This window comes from Microtus pennsylvanicus, chromosome 2, assembly GCF_037038515.1.
Source record: "Microtus pennsylvanicus isolate mMicPen1 chromosome 2, mMicPen1.hap1, whole genome shotgun sequence".
Classification (NCBI taxonomy): domain Eukaryota; kingdom Metazoa; phylum Chordata; class Mammalia; order Rodentia; family Cricetidae; genus Microtus; species Microtus pennsylvanicus.
In genome coordinates, this window is record NC_134580.1 from 186,958 (window position 1) to 205,863 (window position 18,906).

The following is an 18,906-nucleotide window of genomic DNA, read 5'->3' on the forward strand; positions in this document are numbered from 1 at the left end:
AGGTGTTTCATGTAAAACAACAACAATAACAAAAATATACCAGTCACAGAGAAGTAGTGGCTGGCTTCAGAAAGGGCTAAGAGCCCATGGCAGGGTGATGTGGAGGGCTGGACCCTGTCCAAACAGGGTTTTTTTCTTTTTACTAGGCAGCAGGAGATGGCCTCTTGGTTCACAAATGTTTCCTGGGCTGGGAGGTGCTAGGGGTAGGAGTAGAGCTGAAGCCAGGATACTCTTCTCCATTGTTGTCCCCAATGTTGTGAGGCATCTTGGAGAGACAGAAAGACCTGGGTAGGATACTCAGACCTCCCAAGCACACACAGGAACCTCCCATACACTCCAGGGTGAGCAAGCTGACCCTAGTGGATCTGTGGGTGTGGGATCTCTGCTGTAGGGTTATCTCCTCAAGGTATAGCCTTCTCTTTGTCAAAGTTCCAGAAGCCGGGGTAGCATTGACAGGACAGGAAGTCCCAGGCTGCAGCTCAGAATGAGGTCTAATGAAGGCAGCATGTTCTGGCTACTATTGTGTCCACTGATGCAGGGATAGAAGGCACCCAGACCACCAGTGTCTAGGATAATGGGAAGAGTACCAGGCAAGGCCATGGTGAGTGACTGTTCCTTGAAGGGGTGAATCTGAAATGAAGCTATATCTGGGCAGGCTTACAACCTTAGGTCCCTAAACCCTGAGCCTTTGGGGGCCTGGGAATATCTTTCCATTTACCAGTCCAGGGTTCTTGAATGCTGGAGTGGGCATACTGAGTCCCCCACAGTGTCTGAAACTCAAAAAGTCACCCTCCCAGAATCATGTGTCCCCAAAGGCAGGGTATGTGGAGGCCCATGAAGTGGCTCTGCTCCATCCTGACAAAAGGTCAGAGAGTTCAAGCATATTTTTGCTCCTTCAAGGTCAAACAACAGGATGTTTGGCCTCAGGTAAAGTTGTTCTATATGTTGCCCAAATAATAGGATGTTTTGTCTAAGGTGTTGCTAATGGATGTTTTGCTCCAAATAGCAAGATGTTTGACCTAGGGCATTGCTGTTAGATGTTTTGAATATTAATAAAGTAATCAGTCTTATTTGTTCTTTATATAATGATTAAAAAACAAACAAACAGTCTTTTGCCTACCCCTTTGGCTTGGGGTATAAAAGGGCTATGAAAAAATAAGAGGCAGATTCAGTATTCATTGGGATGATCTCCTGACTCTGTCTTCAGTCTTTTGTCCGTTTCTTTCCTCAATCCACATTGGACTTTTCAGGAACATATGGACGAGTCGGCTGGCCCAAGACGAATGGCGCTGGATGTTGCTGGGGTTTGAGAACAGGAGTAAAGTGATGGACACCACAAATTAAAAGTGAGTGCTCAGATAAAAATAAAGGACGGTGTGGTGAGTGGCTCAAGAGTAAAGCTGTAAATATAGAGCAACGGCTTTTATATTCTTGTTGCATTTTTATGTATGGGTTGTATGTTTTGTTCATATAACCAGAGATGTCATTGTAAATATATGTGCATTTATAAATAATATTTCTGTCATTGACCTTGTGTGTTGGCTACAGTGTAAATGTTTTTGATATGCCCAAATTATATATGTCTATAGTTATTGTATGGGCAGCAACTTCTCAAGGTCACAGATGTTTTATAACTTGCTATGGTGAGGTCTACAAACTCTGTTTAAAGCTCTAAGACTGTTTGTTGCATAGCTTATGTAGAGAAGGACAGGGACAAAGAGACTGATCTGCTTTTGGGGATGACTGTTAGAGCGCGGCATGAGCCCTGCCCCCTGGGATACCAGTTGTGCTGATGGACAAACAAACCTCACCCATAGTTCCAGCTCCCACCTCCGCTCTGGCAGTCTGCCTAAGGTGGACACGGTGGTGAGACCAGAGCAGGAGCCAAAGCCCAGGACTGAAGCAGAGTGACCCTAGTGGGGCACAGCCAGTATCCAGGATCCAGGTCTGGTGGGGGATTTTGCATGTAGAGTGGGCCAGTTCTACCTGCCCTGCACATGTGTTTACTCCTCAGTGGGTCTTTGCTTAGCCCCTCCAACACACATGTGACAGTGTCCCAAGGAGCCTGAGCAAGCAGCAGGTCTATGTGGAGCAGGAGCCAAGGGGAACATGGCATCTCAGAGAGGGTTTCACCCCAACATCACTGGTGTGGAGGCTGAGAATCTCCTTCTAACCAGAGGAGTTGATGGCAGCTTTTTGACAAGGCCTAGTGAGAGTAACCCTGGAGATTTTACTGTGTCTGTTAGAAGAAATGGAGCGGTCTATCACATCAAGGTTCAGAACACTGGGGACTACTATGACCTCTATGGTGGGAAGAAGTTTGCCACCTTGGCAGAACTACTCCAGTACTACATGGAACATCACGAGCAGCTAAAAGAAAAGAATGGAGATGTTGTTGAGCTCAAGTACCCACTGAATTGTGCAGACCCAACCTCTGAAAGGTGGTTCCATGGTCCCTTGTCTGGTAAAGAAGCAGAGAAACTGCTAATGGAGAAGGGTAAGCATGGCAGCTTTCTTGTTCGAGGGAGCCAGAGATACCCTGGAGACTTTGTTCTCTCTGTCGTCACAGGTGATGACAAATGGAAGAGCAATGATGGCAAGTCCAAAGTGAGCCACGTTATGATCCGATGTCAGGAACGGAAATATGATGTTGGTGGAGGAGAGTATTTTGACTCTTTGAGAGACCTAGTGGAGCATTACAAGAAGAACCCCATTGTGGCGACACTTGGCATAGTCCTGCAGCTCAAGCAGCCTCTCAACACAACTCGTATTAATGCTGCTGAAATTGAAAGCAGGGTTCGAGAGCTAAGCAAGGTAGCTGAGACCACAGGTATGGTCAAACAGGGCTTTTGGGAAGAATTTGAGACACTACAGAAACAGGAATACAAATTTCTCTATAGCCAAAAAGAAGGTCGGAGACAAGAAAATAAAAACAAAAATAGATACAAAAACATCTTGCCATTCGATCACACTAGGGTTGTCCTGCACGATGGCGATCCCAATGAGCCCGTTTCTGATTACATCAATGCAAACATCATCATGCCTGAATTTGAAGCCAAGTGCCACAATTCAAAACCCAAAAAGAGCTACATTGCCACTCAAGGCTGCCTGCAGAACACGGTGAATGATTTCTGGAGGATGGTGTTCCAGGAGAACTCTCGAGTCATCAGCATGACCACAAAGGAGGTGGAGAGAGGGAAGAGCAAATGTGTCAAGTACTGGCCTGATGAGTATGCACTCAAAGACTATGGGGTCATACGTGTTAGGAACATCAAAGAAAGTGCTGCTCCTAACTACACCTTAAGAGAACTCAAGCTCTCCAAGGTTGGACAAGGAAATACGGAGAGAACTGTCTGGCATTACCACTTTCAGACATGGCCCGACCATGGTGTGCCCAGTGACCCTGGAGGTGTGCTGGACTTCCTGCAGGAGGTCCACCACAAGCAGGAGAGCATCATGGATGCAGGCCCTGTTGTAGTTCACTGCAATACTGGAATTGGCAGGACGGGAACATTCATTGTGATTGATATCCTTATTGACATCATTAGAGAGAAAGGTGTTGACCATGACATCGATGTTTCTAAAACCATTCAGATGGTGCGGTCCCAGAGGCCAGGAATGGTCCAGAAAGAGGCACAGTACCGGTTCATCTACATGGCTGTCCAGCATTACATCCAGAGGCTGCAGCACAGGATCAAGGAGAAACATAAAAACAAAAGGAAAGGACACAAATATATCAACAGTAAGAATTTCCTGGTGAACCAGACAACCAGTGACCAGAACCTCATGCCACATTGCACTCAAACACCATTCAGTGCAGAAGTAAGGGAGGTTCTGGGCTTGGAACATAGATCATTACCATGTCCCACGAGCATCAGAAGTTTCCCAAGAACCCTGGATGACTCTAAGAAGGATGATAATGACGACAGTGGGCATAGCTCCCAGAGGAGGGACAGTATCTCCAACAGGGTTTTCTATGAAGAGTTCCAGGCACTGGAAAGACGTGTTGACTGTGTGGAGCACTCCATAGGCAGCATCATGTCCAAGATTGATGCTGTGGTTGTCAAGCTTAAGACCATGGAAAATGTGTATAAACAGTCGAGGTAGATGTTAGGTGCTATTCTGTTTTGGTAGTTATATTCTCCATTTGCAGGAGAAATCATCCATCTACAAATTGAGTTAGCCCTAAGATAATCCCCTGGCCACTCATGACCAGCATAATTGAGGTGAGCTGAGTTAACTTTTAAATGATGGGATGTACGTGGCTTTTGACATATGGGTTTTACATTGTCCCATAGCCTTCCCTGCTATGTGAAAGTGGCAGTATCGGGAATGCAGAGCGTTGGTAAACACTATCCACAAGTACCAGAGAGAGACAGTGGACTGAATACAAACACTAGTTTAACTCAAGAAACCCTGTTAATGGACATTGTAAAGAAAAGCAATTATCTAAGTTTCATCTCAAAATTTTAAAAATTCCTTTGTTATTGCCTAATTCTTGTTGCTTCTTACTATAAGGAGGAGTTCAGATACCAGGTTTTGCCACAGTCTTACAAGTCCATCTCTGGCTGTGCTCTCAAGGAGATTTATTTACTTATTTTTTTCATTTTTATTTTTTCCTGGAATAAAGTTTGCTTCTGGTTTACTAGACTTCAGTGGTTTTTTTGTACAACCCCCTGTGGACCTAACATTTTGGTGACCCATACAGGGAAGCACAAACTTGGTTCTGGGGGGGGGGCACCCCAGTCTCTGGTCTCTGGTAAACTTTATTATTACTGTTTTTACCAATTGATAGGTTTCTGGTTTTATCTTGTATCTGGTGTCTGGACAATCCAGGGATTCAAGAAGATCTAGTAGACATGCTTCTAATTTCAGAGCCTAAGGGAAATGGGGGATGCTCCAATTCCTCCTCTGGCCATTGGGTCCTTTGTTTATGACACTTTAGGACTGATAAGGGCTCATTGTGACCCAACATGCAGCAATGTCTTGTCAATTCTGTTTAATTGTCATATCATGTTAACAATTGTCTACTGTCAGGCTCATGTGGTGACTGTTAGTAAATTCTTTTTTTTCTTTTTTTTGGGGAGATTTTTGAGACAGGATTTCTCCGTAGCTTTTGGTTCCTGTCCTGGAACTAGCTCTTGTAGACCAGGCTGGCCTCGAACTCACAGAGATCCGCCTGCCTCTGCCTCCCGAGTGCTGGGATTAAAGGCTTGCACCACCACCGCCCGGCGACTGTTAGTAAATTCATGTCTACCCTGGGCTAAGGTACTGTAGTCCCAGGCTGGCTTGTCAAGGATAAGTCAGGAGGACAGAGGCAAGTAGAGGCACCTGCAAGGCCAGGTACCAATATGGCCACTATCAGCCACTTGTCCCAGAAAATAACTGGTTTTGGTCTCACAAAATGACACGTGTTCCAAAGCTGCACAGCGGGAAGCACGAGAGTGGAGCGGCAGTGGGACCAGAGCCATCAGGAAAGCAGGAGCTGGTGCAGAGGCCATAGAGGGGTGCTGCACACTGGCTTGCTTTCTCTGTGATGATTCTAGTTTCTGTCAAGTTCACATAAAACTAGTCAGTATACCCCTAGTAAAGTTTGTCTGGTTGACTGCTGAGATCTTGCTTTCCCCACCTTTTTATTCTTTAAATCAGCAGAAGAAAAAAATATTCATTCCTGTAACTGTCTAGCCTGTCCCAGCATAGACCAGCAAGACCCAACTACATCACAGCCTCACCCATGGCCCCTCTTTTCCCACCACTCTACAGTCCCTCCCTTGTCCCCTTTTCCTCACCTCCTAGGCCCAGCACTTCAGGCTCTGATGGAGACTGTCCTGGGAAGAACAGAACCCCCTCCTCTGGGAGACCCTCCAGCCCCATCATGCTTAACCCCAGGATGGTCCCCGGGTTCTGGGACCTCTCCCCTTGGACTGCCCCAGCTTTACAGACATGGCCTGCTGCTCCCCTTCACCTGTACCTCACTTCCCAGCTCTGCTTCATATAAGCACTAAAAGATCTCTGCCACCTTTGTCTGTTCTCCTTTGCTCCTTGTCTGCCCTTCAGATGCTCTGCTGCACCCTCTGATCACAGCAGGACCCCAACATGTCCCTTCTCCTGAACCCAGAAACCCACAGCAGCCCAGGTCATGGGGCCACAAGCAGCTTGGGCTAAAAACTCGGGGCTCCTTCCTCCTTAAATGGTCAATTCAGGCTGAGACAGACTGGCCTGCTGCTGGGTCTTTCTGCCCCTAGGCCTCAGTGTCTCTGAGCATTCCTGGGCCCTGTTCCTCACTGCAAACCAGCAGCAGCTGCTGCCTTCCTAGCCTTTCCTCTTCAGTCACAGCTGCCCCATTGGAGCAGCTTGGGTATCACTGGGTTTCTGGTGTACCATGTGGCTTTCCTCCCAGGACTAGGGATGTCTGCATGCTTGGCTTGTGGCTGTAGCTGGACACGGAGGTAGCACCTGACTGTGTTGCACAGGCTGACTTCACACTGTTCAGGAGAAGCTTCTGCCCCTCAATTGCTGGGATGACATGTGTGCTGCCATGCTGGCTAGAAAGTAGGTTCAGTCAAAGACGGGGATGTGAGGTCCTGGGACTTCAACAGCAGGGATGACAAAGTTGAGTGCCTAGACATCTTGGACAATGTCTCCACGAAGACTCTGTCACCCTCAGGACATGGCTATGTTAATAAAACTAGGCAGTAAACAAACCTGTCAGAGGTTACAAACAAGACTGTCAAGCTGGGACCACTCAGTGGCAAGGTGCTCACTTGGCATTGTGAGGGCCCAAGATCTATCCCTGCCATCAGAAAACAAACATCTTCTTGTGATGGCTTAGCATATGTGAGGGCCTGGGCTCCATCCTCAGGACTAAACCCCAACACCACAAAACGATCACTGTCAACACTGTGTTACTGAGTACAATTCTCATGACCCTTATCGTGTAAGGAAAGAAGCAACTCTCCCAAGTTGTCTTTGACCCCTACATGCTCCACACACAGAAAGTGTAGTTAAGAAAAACAAGAAGCAGGGCAGTTGCTGGTGCACCCCTTTTAAAGCACATGGGAGGCAGAGGCAGGTGAATCTCTGAGTTTGAGGCCAGCCTGGTCTACAGAGCGAGTTCTGGGACACCCAGCGCTGCACAGAAATCCTATTTCACAAACAAAACAAAACAAAACAAATTGGGTCTGAGGAGCACTTGCTGCTCTTCCAGGAGATCTGAGTTTGTTTCCTAGGATCCACACTGGGAGGCTCACCAGGTTTCCTGGTGGAAATTCTATATGTGTCCCTGTGCCGCTGGCACCTGTCCACCATAGGGACTGCAGCTTTCTATGCAGATCTGACCTCCAGAGCAGCACCTTCAAGGGGCTTGTCTTGCATCTACTCAAAGGCGAGTTTTTAAGGGCCCCACCTGCCAGGAGGGAGTACCACTTAGAATAGAGACTGGAGGGGTGTGTTCTTTGCATACAGAATGCAAGGTAAGTCCAGAGGTTCTACTTAGTATCTCTGGCCGAGGGGTGGTTTGAGTGTACATGGCTTCAAAACGTCCCTCTAATGCCCAGCGGGTCCGAGTGTACCCAAACCTGGAGTACTACACAGCAGAAAAAAATAATGACATTTTGAATTTTGGAGAGAAATGGATGGAGCTAGAAAACATTATTTTGAGTGAGGTAACAGACCCAGAAAGACAATTATCGCATGTACTCACTCATAGGTGGTTTTTAAACATAAAGCAAAGAAAACCAGCCTGCAAACCACAACCCCAGAGAACTTAGACAAGAATGAAGACTCTAAGAGAGACTTACATAGATCTAATCTACATGGGAAGTATAAAGTATAAAAAGACAAGATCTCCTGAGTAAATTGGGAGCATGGGGACCTTGGAGGAGGGCTGAAGGGAGGAGAAGTGAGGCAGGGAAGGGAGCAGAGAAAATGTAGAGCTCAATAAAAATCAGTAAAATAAATAAATAAATAAAAAATAACTGGGGCAGAATTGGGGACACAGAGATCAAGGCTTGGAATGAGGGGAGTCTATTATGATTCCTGTGAAGAGGGGGCTGACTCCAGCCAAACACAGAAAGCAATGTCAAGGATTAACCCATGATGACAAGAGCAGAGACCCCATAGCTCTGCTCTTTGGGACACTTGCTGTGGCCCCTGCTTTTGTTTGTCTCAACTGACTTTTCCAGTCAACTACCAGGAGACAGTCCTTATTTATTCCTATCTTCTTAAACTTAACGCAGCTAATATCTGTTGTTATTGTTAATCAAGAATGGTGTGTGTGTGGTGGGGTGGATGTGTTGGTCTTCCAGTTTGCAGAGAGATGCTTCAGTTTTGTAAGTAGAGCTATGGGTTATAAAGCGGAGTAACCCGTGTTAATAGTTAATCCTTAAGTTGCTGAGAAAGCTGCTGACAGTCCGCTCTCATTCTCCTAGGCTTACAACTTTATATTTCTTTACTTCTATGTTCTTATTTTTGGAATCTACATTTTTATATTCTTATTCTTGGATTATATGTTATATATGTTCAAGCTACACTCAATTTCTCAGACCAATTCCTGTTGCCTATGAGTCAAGACATGAGAATGCTCAGCTCCTTCTCTAGCACCATATATGCCTGCATGCTTCCTAGGTTCCCCCCATGATGATAAGGAACTAAATCTCTGTGAGCTATCACAATTAAAGACTTGCCATGGTCTTTGTGTTTGTTCACAGCAATGGAAACCCAGAACTAAGACAACAAGCAAGAGGACAAAAAATGGAAATTTGGAAAATGTTTGTCATTTAAAAGGTATTTTCATGGGGTGCCAATTGGCGTGTCTGCTGAAAAATAATATAAAGGAACCTTGTAGTAATAGGAATATCTTTTTCATAATCTTATCAAGATTCACACCTGGTTCTCTGGTTGGATGTAATTTGGCCTTAAAAGGAGGATACCACAATAGAACATCCCCATTGTCTCAGTGTGTGTGCACCCCTCGCGGACCTGAGTTCCTTGCTCGTGCTCTCTCTCCTTCTGCACCTGATTTGGACCTTGAGATTTCAGTCTGGTGCTCCAATGTGGGTCTCTGTCTCAGTCTCCTTTTATTGCCTGATGAAGGTTAATATTCAGGAGGATGCCTATATGTTTTTCTTTGGGTTCACCTCCTTATTTAGCTTCTCTACGATCGCAAATTATAGGCTCAATGTCCTTTATTTATGGGTAGAAACCAAATATGAGTGAGTACATCCCATGTTCCTCTTTTTGGGTCTGGCTTACCTCACTCAGGATAGTGTTTTCTATTTCCGTCCATTTGTATGCAGAATTCAAGAAGTCCTTGTTTTTTACTGCTGAGTAGTACTCTAATATGTATATATTCCATACTTTCTTCATCCATTCTTTCATTGAAGGGCATCTAGGTTGTTTCCAGGTTCTGGCTATTACAAACAATGCTGCTATGAACATAGTTGAGCATATACTTTTGTTGTATGATAGGGCCTCTCTTGGGTATATTCCCAAGAGTGGTATTGCTGGGTCCAGGGAAAGGTTGATCCCGAATCCTGAGAAACTGCCAAGCTGGCCTGGGTCCGAAAAAGCATGGGATAAAACCAGACTTGTTGAACATAGCGGACAATGAGGACTACTGAGAACTCAAGAACAATGGCAATGGGTTTTTGATCCTACTGCACGTACTGGCTTTGTGGGAGCCTAGACAGTTTGGATGCTCACCTTACTAGACCTGGATGGAGGTGGGTGGTCCTTGGACTTCCCACAGGGCAGGGAACCCTGATTGCTCTTAGGGATGACGAGGGAGGGGGACTTGATCGAGGGAGGGGGAAAGAAATGGGAGGCGGTGGTGGGGAGGAGGCAGAAATCTTTAATAAATAAATTAAAAAAAGGAGGATACCACATCATAAATTGTATCAAGGCCAGGCCAAACCTGATAATACCCAGGACTTCATCCCATATCAGGGGAGATGCCCAGAAGCGTGGGTCCCAAGCCACTCTCAGAAGTTCCAAACCAAAGTAGCAGATGTCCCAACACCAGAATCAACAAAACCAACCAAGCAGCTGTTCATGGTACCACAAAGGCTGATGGTTATCAGTGCAGCCTCATGGTCAGTGATGCAATAGAGTTACCAAGGACATGGAGAGTGTTACCTATCAATTGTGCCAAACATGCACAAGACCCTCAGAAGACCTGTCCTGTCAACATCTTATCATGTAAGGCAGGGCTTCATGATGGGGGCATGGTCAGGCATTGTCTTCAATGGTGTAAACACTAGTAAGGTACTCATGTCCCTGTACACAACCCTTCCACACCCATGTTCTTGACAGCAGCCCTGATGTCATTCACTGAAATGCTATGGAAAAACATTTTGAAATGTTACTAGAAAAATAAAAGACATGAAAACAGAAGGACTAGTTGGGAAGAGAGAGGGAATGAATAGGAGTGAGTGAATAAGTGAAGGTTGATGTGGGAATGTCATATATCAATCTGTTGATTTCATTGGTTAAGCAATAAACTGCTAGGCCCATTTGATAGGCCCACCCTTAGGTGGGTGGAGTAAACAGAACAGAAGGCTGGGAGAAAGAAGCTGAGTCAGGGAGTCACCATGATTCTCCCATTCCAGGCAGATGCAGGTTAAGATCATTCCTGGTAAGCCAGCTCATGGGCTACATAGATTATAAGAAATGGGCTAGTCCAGGTGCGAGAGTTAGCCGAAAAAAGGCTAGATATAATGGGCCAAGAGGTATTTAAAAGAATACAGTTTCTGTGTAATTATTTCGGGTAAAGCCAGCCGTGCGGAGCTGGGCAGGAACGCAGCGCACCGCAGCTCCTACAACAGAAGGTAAAGAAAGATCACTACTACAAAAGCGTGTCACATACATACATAAAAGATGAGAATGAAATTTATGTTATTCATAATTAATATATGCTAATAAAGATATTATAAAAAGGCCAATGGTTCATGAGGAACAACACCCAAGACTGACTAACATCTGGCCTCTACATACATGGAGGGGTATCCACATGAATATGCACCTACATGTACACAGCAACAGCAAAAACAGAAAACCTGCATGTCAGGTACAGTGAAGTGGTATATGCATTAAAAAAATCAGACTAGAATACACTTGAAAACACCCAGTCCTCGGGGCTCCTACTGTCACACATGGTATAATGTTTTGATGCTGGGAGTGATATTTACCAAGAATCAGACACCCTAAATTTAGATTCCCCTAAACTTCCAATAGAGAGCAAGGTAGTGTGTGTGTGTGTGTGTGTGTGTGTGTGTGTGTGTGTTTGTGTGTTGATAAAGATCAAACCCCATCTATGCTAGGCAGGCAGTCTACCACTGACCTACACCCTCAGCCATACTCTCTGGAAATGGCTATGAAAGCAGCACCGGAAATGGGTTAAGGGACTAAGACCCTAGGTCACCATAGGTATCTTGATTTTTGGTGATGGTAAGTTTTCCTATGGGATAAGATTTAGGATATGGGCAAAAGCCATGTTTCAACTGGCTGTGTTACAGTTGTCACACTGGGAACTTACTAGAATGTCTGACCCTGTCACTTCAATTTGGCTTTTATTGGTGACACCTTACATTCTGTCCAGGTCAATTCTCACAGTGGTACAGTTTATATGCCATAGACACTCCCAGGTATGTGGACAGTGAACTTCAAGATTCAGCATCTTGGAACCTCCCCTTCATTGCACTTTGTAGGTCATAAGGTTGGAGAGCGGCATCACATGCCTACTATTAATGCTCATGCCGTTCTGGATTTCACTGATGATAGCTGCCTGTTTAGCCTGATGTGCAGATGCAGGACTTCACTGTTTCAGCATTCACCTGCAAGATGCCAGGGAACTTTAGCAATGCATATCTGGAGACTCCCATGACAATGGCTTTCATCCTTAGTTTCCTAGGGCTTTTTAATAAGTATTTGTTATAATTTTTATACTATCTTCTCAACCACAAAATTTATTTTCATTTGTGTGTGTGTGTGAGAGCATGTTACCTGAGGGAGTATACATGAAATACATGAAGACAAGAAGTGGGGATTGGATTCTCGAGGTGCTCTGATTAAGACAAGCAGTGATGTAAAAAACAGAGATGGACTACACCAAGAAGGAGCAGACCCAAGATGCTGTGGTCTTTTGTTTTGTTTTTGGTGGGTGGAAGGGCTGTGTGTGCACATGAATGTAGGTACTCTTGGAGGCCAGAGAGAGCATTGAATCTCATAGAACTGAAGTTACAAATTATTATGTTCCGCCATATAGATGCTGGGAACTGAAATTCAGCCTTCTGCAAGAGCAGCAAGAGCTCAAACACTTTTGAGAATTACACTTATTTATTTCAGGTGGGTGAATATCAGGTCATAATAATGCCTAAACATGATATAACTATTCCAAGAAGAAGGCAAATACATTATGTATTAGATCTGATCAAAATTATGCCTAATTTTGTTTAACTAGTTCTATACAACTGCAAACACATTATAAAAAGAAAATTACAATAAGTGCCAATGTCCCTAGAGGGCCATTCTTTTAATACCTCAAGTTTAAGTATGATAACCATTGATATTCTCCTTTTTGGGCATGAGTTTATTTTTATTATTTTTTATTTTTACATCCCAACCAAAATTTCCCCTCCCTCCTCTTTTCTCAGTAACTCCCTCCTACCTCCACTGCTCCCACTCCCCATCCATTCCTCCTCCTCTTTTTACTCCTCAGAAAAAGGTGGACTTCATATGGATACCTGCCAGACATACTCTATCAAGTAGTGGCAAGATTAGGCATGTCCTCTTCTATTAAGGATGGATGCAGCAATCCTGTAGGAAGAATGGGTCCCAAAATCAAGCAACAGAGACGGGCCCTGCACCCACTGTTAGGAGTCCCACAAGAACACAAGTTACACAACTGTAACATGTGTACAGAGGGCCTAGGTCAGTCCCATGCATGCTCTCTTGATGGTGGTTCAGTCTCTGTGAGCCACTGTGATCCCAGATTAGTTAGTTCTGTGGGATTTCTTGTGGTGCTCCTGTCCCCACTGGCTCCTACAAAAATTTAATTATTTTTTATTATTTTATATGTATTGGTGTTTTGCCTTCATGTAGGCCTCTGTGAGACTGTCAGATCCTCTGGAATTGGAGTTACAGACAGTTTTGAGCTGTCTATAATTTTTCATTATTATAAACATTTATTTCTCTATTTTGACATTTAAAAATATTTATTTGTTTGTTTATTTATTTATTATGTATACAACATTCTATTTGTGTGTCTGCCTGCCGGCCAGAAGAGAACACCAGACCCCATTACAGATGGTTGTGAGCCACCATGTGATTGCTGAGAATTGAACTCAGGACCTTTGGAAGAGCAGGCAATTCTCTTAACCTCTGAGCCATCTCTCCAGTCCTCTATTCTGACATTTTAAAATAAACTTTCATATAATGAATGTGTGAAGATCTACTCTACTGATAGGTATTTGAAATAATAATAATATTTGTTTAATTATTTAGGGAGAGTAGAAATATATAAAATACATATTCACTAATATATTGATATTATATAATATATATTCATAAATATAAAGGTATGTTCGTATATACTTCAAATGGGGAGCAACATCCATCAGTTAAATAAACAACCCACTAGACTGAGACTAGAAGTGTCAACACACGACTAATTCACTAACAGGGAGAAGTCATAAAGAGTGAGGAACAAGGCAGTAACGCCTGCTGGAGGCTGTATAGTGGGCAGTCCAAACACTTAGCATGTGGGGCTGAGAGCCAAGAAGACCTGAATTTGAATCCTGCCCTCCTACAGTTCATAGCACTGTCATCTATGAGTTATTTCATTTCCCTTGAGCCTCTGTTCCCCATTCTGTACAATGGAAAAAAATAAAGTAACCATATTACAGGATTGTTAGAGGTTGAACTGAGATGACACCAGTAAGTCTGTTGATACTGGGCCTGCCATATCACCAGCATTCCATGCCTTGTTGCAATATCCACCTGATAACATGAGGTAGGTTGGAAACTGTGATCACTTTGTAAAAATGAAAAAGAATTGACTTTCTGTCTGTAAGTATGCGTGTCTCTTGTCTGTAGGTCCCCATACCTTGAGACACATATATGGCAAGGAGATGCTTTTGGTTTGTATTGTTTGATTTAGAGTTTTGCTTTTATTTTTCAGTTAGTATCTTATATAATCATAGTGTCCTCAAACTCACTATATAGCTGAGCACGGTCTTGATTTCTTGATCTTTCTGCTATCCCCTACCAAATGCTGAGTTTTAGGTCTATATCATAAAGTCCATCTGGTTCTAACTTCCTTTCTTTGTTTCAGAGTCTTATTATGTAGCCCTAGTGGGCTTTGGACTTGCTATGTAGAGCAGGCTGGCCTCAAGCTCAAAGAGATGCACCTGCCTCTGTCTCCCAAGTACTGCAATTCAGAGGTATCCACCATCACACCCTGGTTGTAACTTCTAGGAATATCATTCCTTTAACCTGGAATTCTCTGTAGTCTTGAGGAACCATAGTCCTGTCACAAGGTTGGTGAATTCTGGGATCTTATCTCCTGCCAAAGATACTTGGGGTAAGCTGACCACCCAGATGAAGACCATCTAAGAGGCATCCTTGGCCTCCTTCACTAGTCAGACAGGTTCATCCTCGTAGTGTTGTGGACTATTCTAGGTCATATTTTTCTTTTTTCTTTTTCTTTTGCCTTTCTGAGATGGGGTTCCTCTATGGAGCCCTGGCTGTCCTGGAGCTCACCCTGTAGATCAGGCTGGCCTCAAACTCAGAGTATCACCTGCCTTTGCCTCCTGTGAACTGGGATTAAATTCATGGGCCACATCCCACTATGGCATGTGTGTGTGTGAGTGCATGTGTGTGGAGGTCAGGAGACAACTGGAGTCAGTTTTTCCTTCTGCCGTGAGGGTTCTGAGGACTGAACTCAGGTCATCAGACTTAGTGGCAAGCACCTTTATTTACTGACCCATCTCTCTGCCCAGTCCCGTGTTCATGTACAGACATTCACATTGATTTTTCTCTTCTTTGTCTATTTTAGAAGATTTGGGGATCCCTTCTGTGTGACTAAGAAGTTAAGCTGGTTATGCATTAACCTGTCTTCTCCTTCCTGGGTCTTGAACTTGTATGCTAGCGACTTTTATTTACTTGAAAAAAAAATTCTGTATATTGGGTCAAGCCTAGAATCCCAGCATTTGGCAGGCTGAGAGAGGAGGATCATTCTGGAGCCAACCTGGGCCAGAGTGAGATCCTGTCTCAAACAATAAAAAAGGCCTGGAGACTTAGCTCAGCAGATAAGAACACTGGCTTCTCTTCCAGAGGACCCAGGTTCAATTCCCAGCACACATATGGCTGCTCAAAACTGTCTGTAATTCCAGTTTCAGGGAATCCAACACCTTCACCCAAACATTTGTGCAGGCAAAACACAAATGCACATTAAATATAAGTAAATAAATTATTAAAAACATCGATAACAACAAAAATCTCTGGAAGTACCCAGAAAGAAATGACAATAGATTTGCAGGGATTTCTGGGCAGTTTAAGGTGGTATGGGAGAGAAATTTGATCATCTGATCTACAATTTTCAATGGTTTATTTATTTATTTATTTGTTTTTGTCATTGTTAGAATTTTACTGATTTGGGCAGTTTGGTAATTTTTATTTATTTATTGGAGGGGTGTGTCCTGGAGGACAAAGAACAACTTGCTGGAGTTTGTTCTTTCCTTTCATCATGAATGTTCTGAGGACCAAACTCAGGTTGTCAGGCTATAAGCACCTTTACTTGCAGAGCCTTATAGCCATCCCAGTCCCGTTTTTTTTTTTTTGTTTCAACTATTTTGTAAAGATTTGTTGTTTTACTTCGCATGTATGGATGTGTCACTGTATGTATGTATATATGTTCACTGCATGTGAATAGAGCAGATGGTTTGACATCCTTAACCACCACGGAAACAAAAACTGTAACTACCTGGAGGTTTCATCTTATACCATCCATAATGGCCCAGATGAAAGAAAGAAATGATAGCGCATGCCTCTGAGGATGTGGGGAAAGAGGAACACTTATTCATTGCTGGTGGGAGTGTAAACTGGTACAGCCACTACTGAATCAGTGAGGAGGCTTCTCAGGGTTGAAAATAGATATACCTCTGAATCCAGCTCTACAACTCTTGGACATACACACAAAGAGCCTCACCTGCATCAGCACACCAATGTTCACTGCTTTTCTCTCCAGAAAGTGGAAACAGTTTAGATGTTTATCAAGAGAGGAAGGGATAATGGAAATATAATCCATTTATACAATGGGATATTATTCAGCTGTGAAAACAAAATGTAATTATAAAATTTGCAGGTAAATAATGGATTGAAAAAAATCCTACTAAGTGAGGTGACCAAGACCAAAATAGACAAATAATGTGTTTTTTCCCACTTTATACATGGATGCTATCTTTAAATGTGTTTCATTTAGGATATAAACAGAGGTCAGTTATCTACGAAGGGGTTGGTAGGGTATGGGCTCTTAAAAAAACAGAAAATTGAATAAAGTGTCACAACAGGATAAGGGAAGATTCAATGGAGGAGGTAGGTGGGTGGGCAAAGTAAAGGAAGGTATATGGGAAGTGTGGTCGTTTGAATAAGAATGGCCCCCATAGGCTAATATAATTTTATATTTGACATCAGGAAGTGGCATTTTTGAAAGGATTAGGAGGTATAGTCTTATTGGAGTAGGTGCAGCTTTGTTAGAGGAAGTGTGTCACTGGGGGTCCAGACCCAGTGACTCTCTATTCCTGCTCCATGCTGGTGTAGATGTAGAACTTTCAGCTCCTCCAGCACCATGTCTGCCTGCATGCCACCATGCTTCCCACCATACCGATAATGGACTAAGCCTCTGAAAGTGTAAGCAAGCTGCAATTAAATGCTTTCTTTTATAAGAGTTGTTATGGTTATGGTGTCTTTATACAGCAATAGAATATTGGCTAAAACAGCAAGGTTGAAAAGCTCTATTGATACCTGGAACTCTAGAAGTTTGCTGAAATATGCACATATATAAAATGTTTAAAGATGGTTACTATGTGATGGGGAAGACAGTACTCCAGTTAGATATCATATGCTATAAAATCAAATTTCCAGGACTAGGAATATGCTACATCTTATTGAGTTGTTCCTAAAGAAGTCACATAGTACACCACCCAAATATCATATGTTATTACTTATGCTGTTGTTAAACCTTTACAACCTGACAGTAAGGCCTAATTTCTAAAGATACTGTTCACTTAAGTCTCCATTTGCTTATGTCATCAAACGTGAATAAATTGAGAATTTGAACTAAATTGAATAAATTTGAACTAATTTATAATAAATTTGAACTAAATTTGAACTAATTTAAAATAAATTTGAACTAAATTTGAACTAATTTGAATAAATTGAGACATCAGTACTACTGACTAGTGAGGGTTCTGTTAGGAGCTATGACAACTGCCGACTTCATATTCTCCTGGCCACATAGGACCTAGTTTTAACAGCCTTTTGCATGAGGGGTAAAAAATCAGCAGCCTGTGTTGAAGGCTGTCTACAGCCTTCTGTGTGCAAATGCTGAGCCCACCTGCCTGACCCCCACGCTGGCTACTCTAAAATCAGAAACTGGGTCTGTTTACTCATGTAGTGGTTAAAAACTAGCTCCATTTCAAACTGAGTGTCAAACTAAGTTGTGTGAAAAAAGAAAAACATTGGAGTCTCAGCCTAAGGATTATTAACCACAGGATGTCTGGACTACAACCCTAAGTCATGACCCTCAGCAATTGAGTCTCGATAGCAATCTAAAGGGAAGACTGATCCCAGAGCCACCTGGATCATTTCTCAAAATTGTTCCATACTGTATAATTGTTATTTTAAAATATTAGCCAGATGCTCATTCTGCTTCTGTAATCTCACTTATCCTTGCTTGCTCTAAAAAACAAGAACAGGATAATTTCTCACATAGCAAAAATACCCCAGGAGTACAGACAATTGAGGTTTGTGCCTTTAAAAACTCCATCAAGCCTTCCCCTTTTGTAGCAGCTCTCAGATAGTCAAAGAAGATGCTTGTGGCAATGTTACTATAAATAAACTTGCATTGTTTTTCAGTCTTTTAACTTAAAGGAAGTTTTGTCTGCTGGTCTCCCTCTGCAGCACGTGTCTGCTGGTCTCACTGAGGGTCACACATGGATGATGGGTGCAAGGGCCAACTGTCCGAGGGTGACAGAGCAAGACTGCCATAAGTGATACCTGGAAGGCCAGGGGACTGCAGAGGAATAGAGAGACCCTAGAGGGCATGATTCTGCTGTGGCAAGGGATAATGGTCCCTGGGGCCTTGATTGCTTGTTTTGCATGTGTCTGAAGAGTAACAACTTGTTTACTTCTCAGGAAGGCCAGTCCCTGTGGGTCTGGAGGGGGAAAACCTTTTCAAAAAGAATACAATGAAACATTTAGGTAGAAGTCTCCCAAAGCCTGCTTAACAAACATCCTAGAAAACTGCTGAGAGGGTTTAAGAGTAAATGGATCCAAAACATCATAATTAAATTTACCTTAATTTTACCAGTTGTAGTCAAAAGAAAAAATAAAACTTTGAGAAAATATAGTGGAGAGCTCTGTCTCTGTGGAGGGAATGAAAAGAGAGGGACCACAGAAGGTAGAATGGTCTGGTTTCCTTTTTCAGGTACTTGAGGCCCTCCTGTCTTCCTCATCCCCTGCCCCCACCCCCTAGACCCCTCCCACCACACCTGCTCAGATAAACTTGCTGGTCTCCTCCCACAGACTCTCCAGAGTCGATCTACCCACACTGGACCAGAAGTTAGGCGTTGGGGATGTAACACCCTCATATGAGCCTTGTGCATGAGGGTGCCACTGCCATCTCCAGCC

The 18,906-nt window shown here is 43.4% G+C and overlaps 1 pseudogene; it reads left to right on the forward strand.

Moving 5' to 3' along the window:
* The first annotated feature begins 2,109 nt into the window (after window positions 1–2,109).
* Window positions 2,110–4,107, forward strand: LOC142845236 (tyrosine-protein phosphatase non-receptor type 11 pseudogene; annotated as a pseudogene).
* Window positions 4,108–18,906: the final 14,799 nt, after the last annotated feature.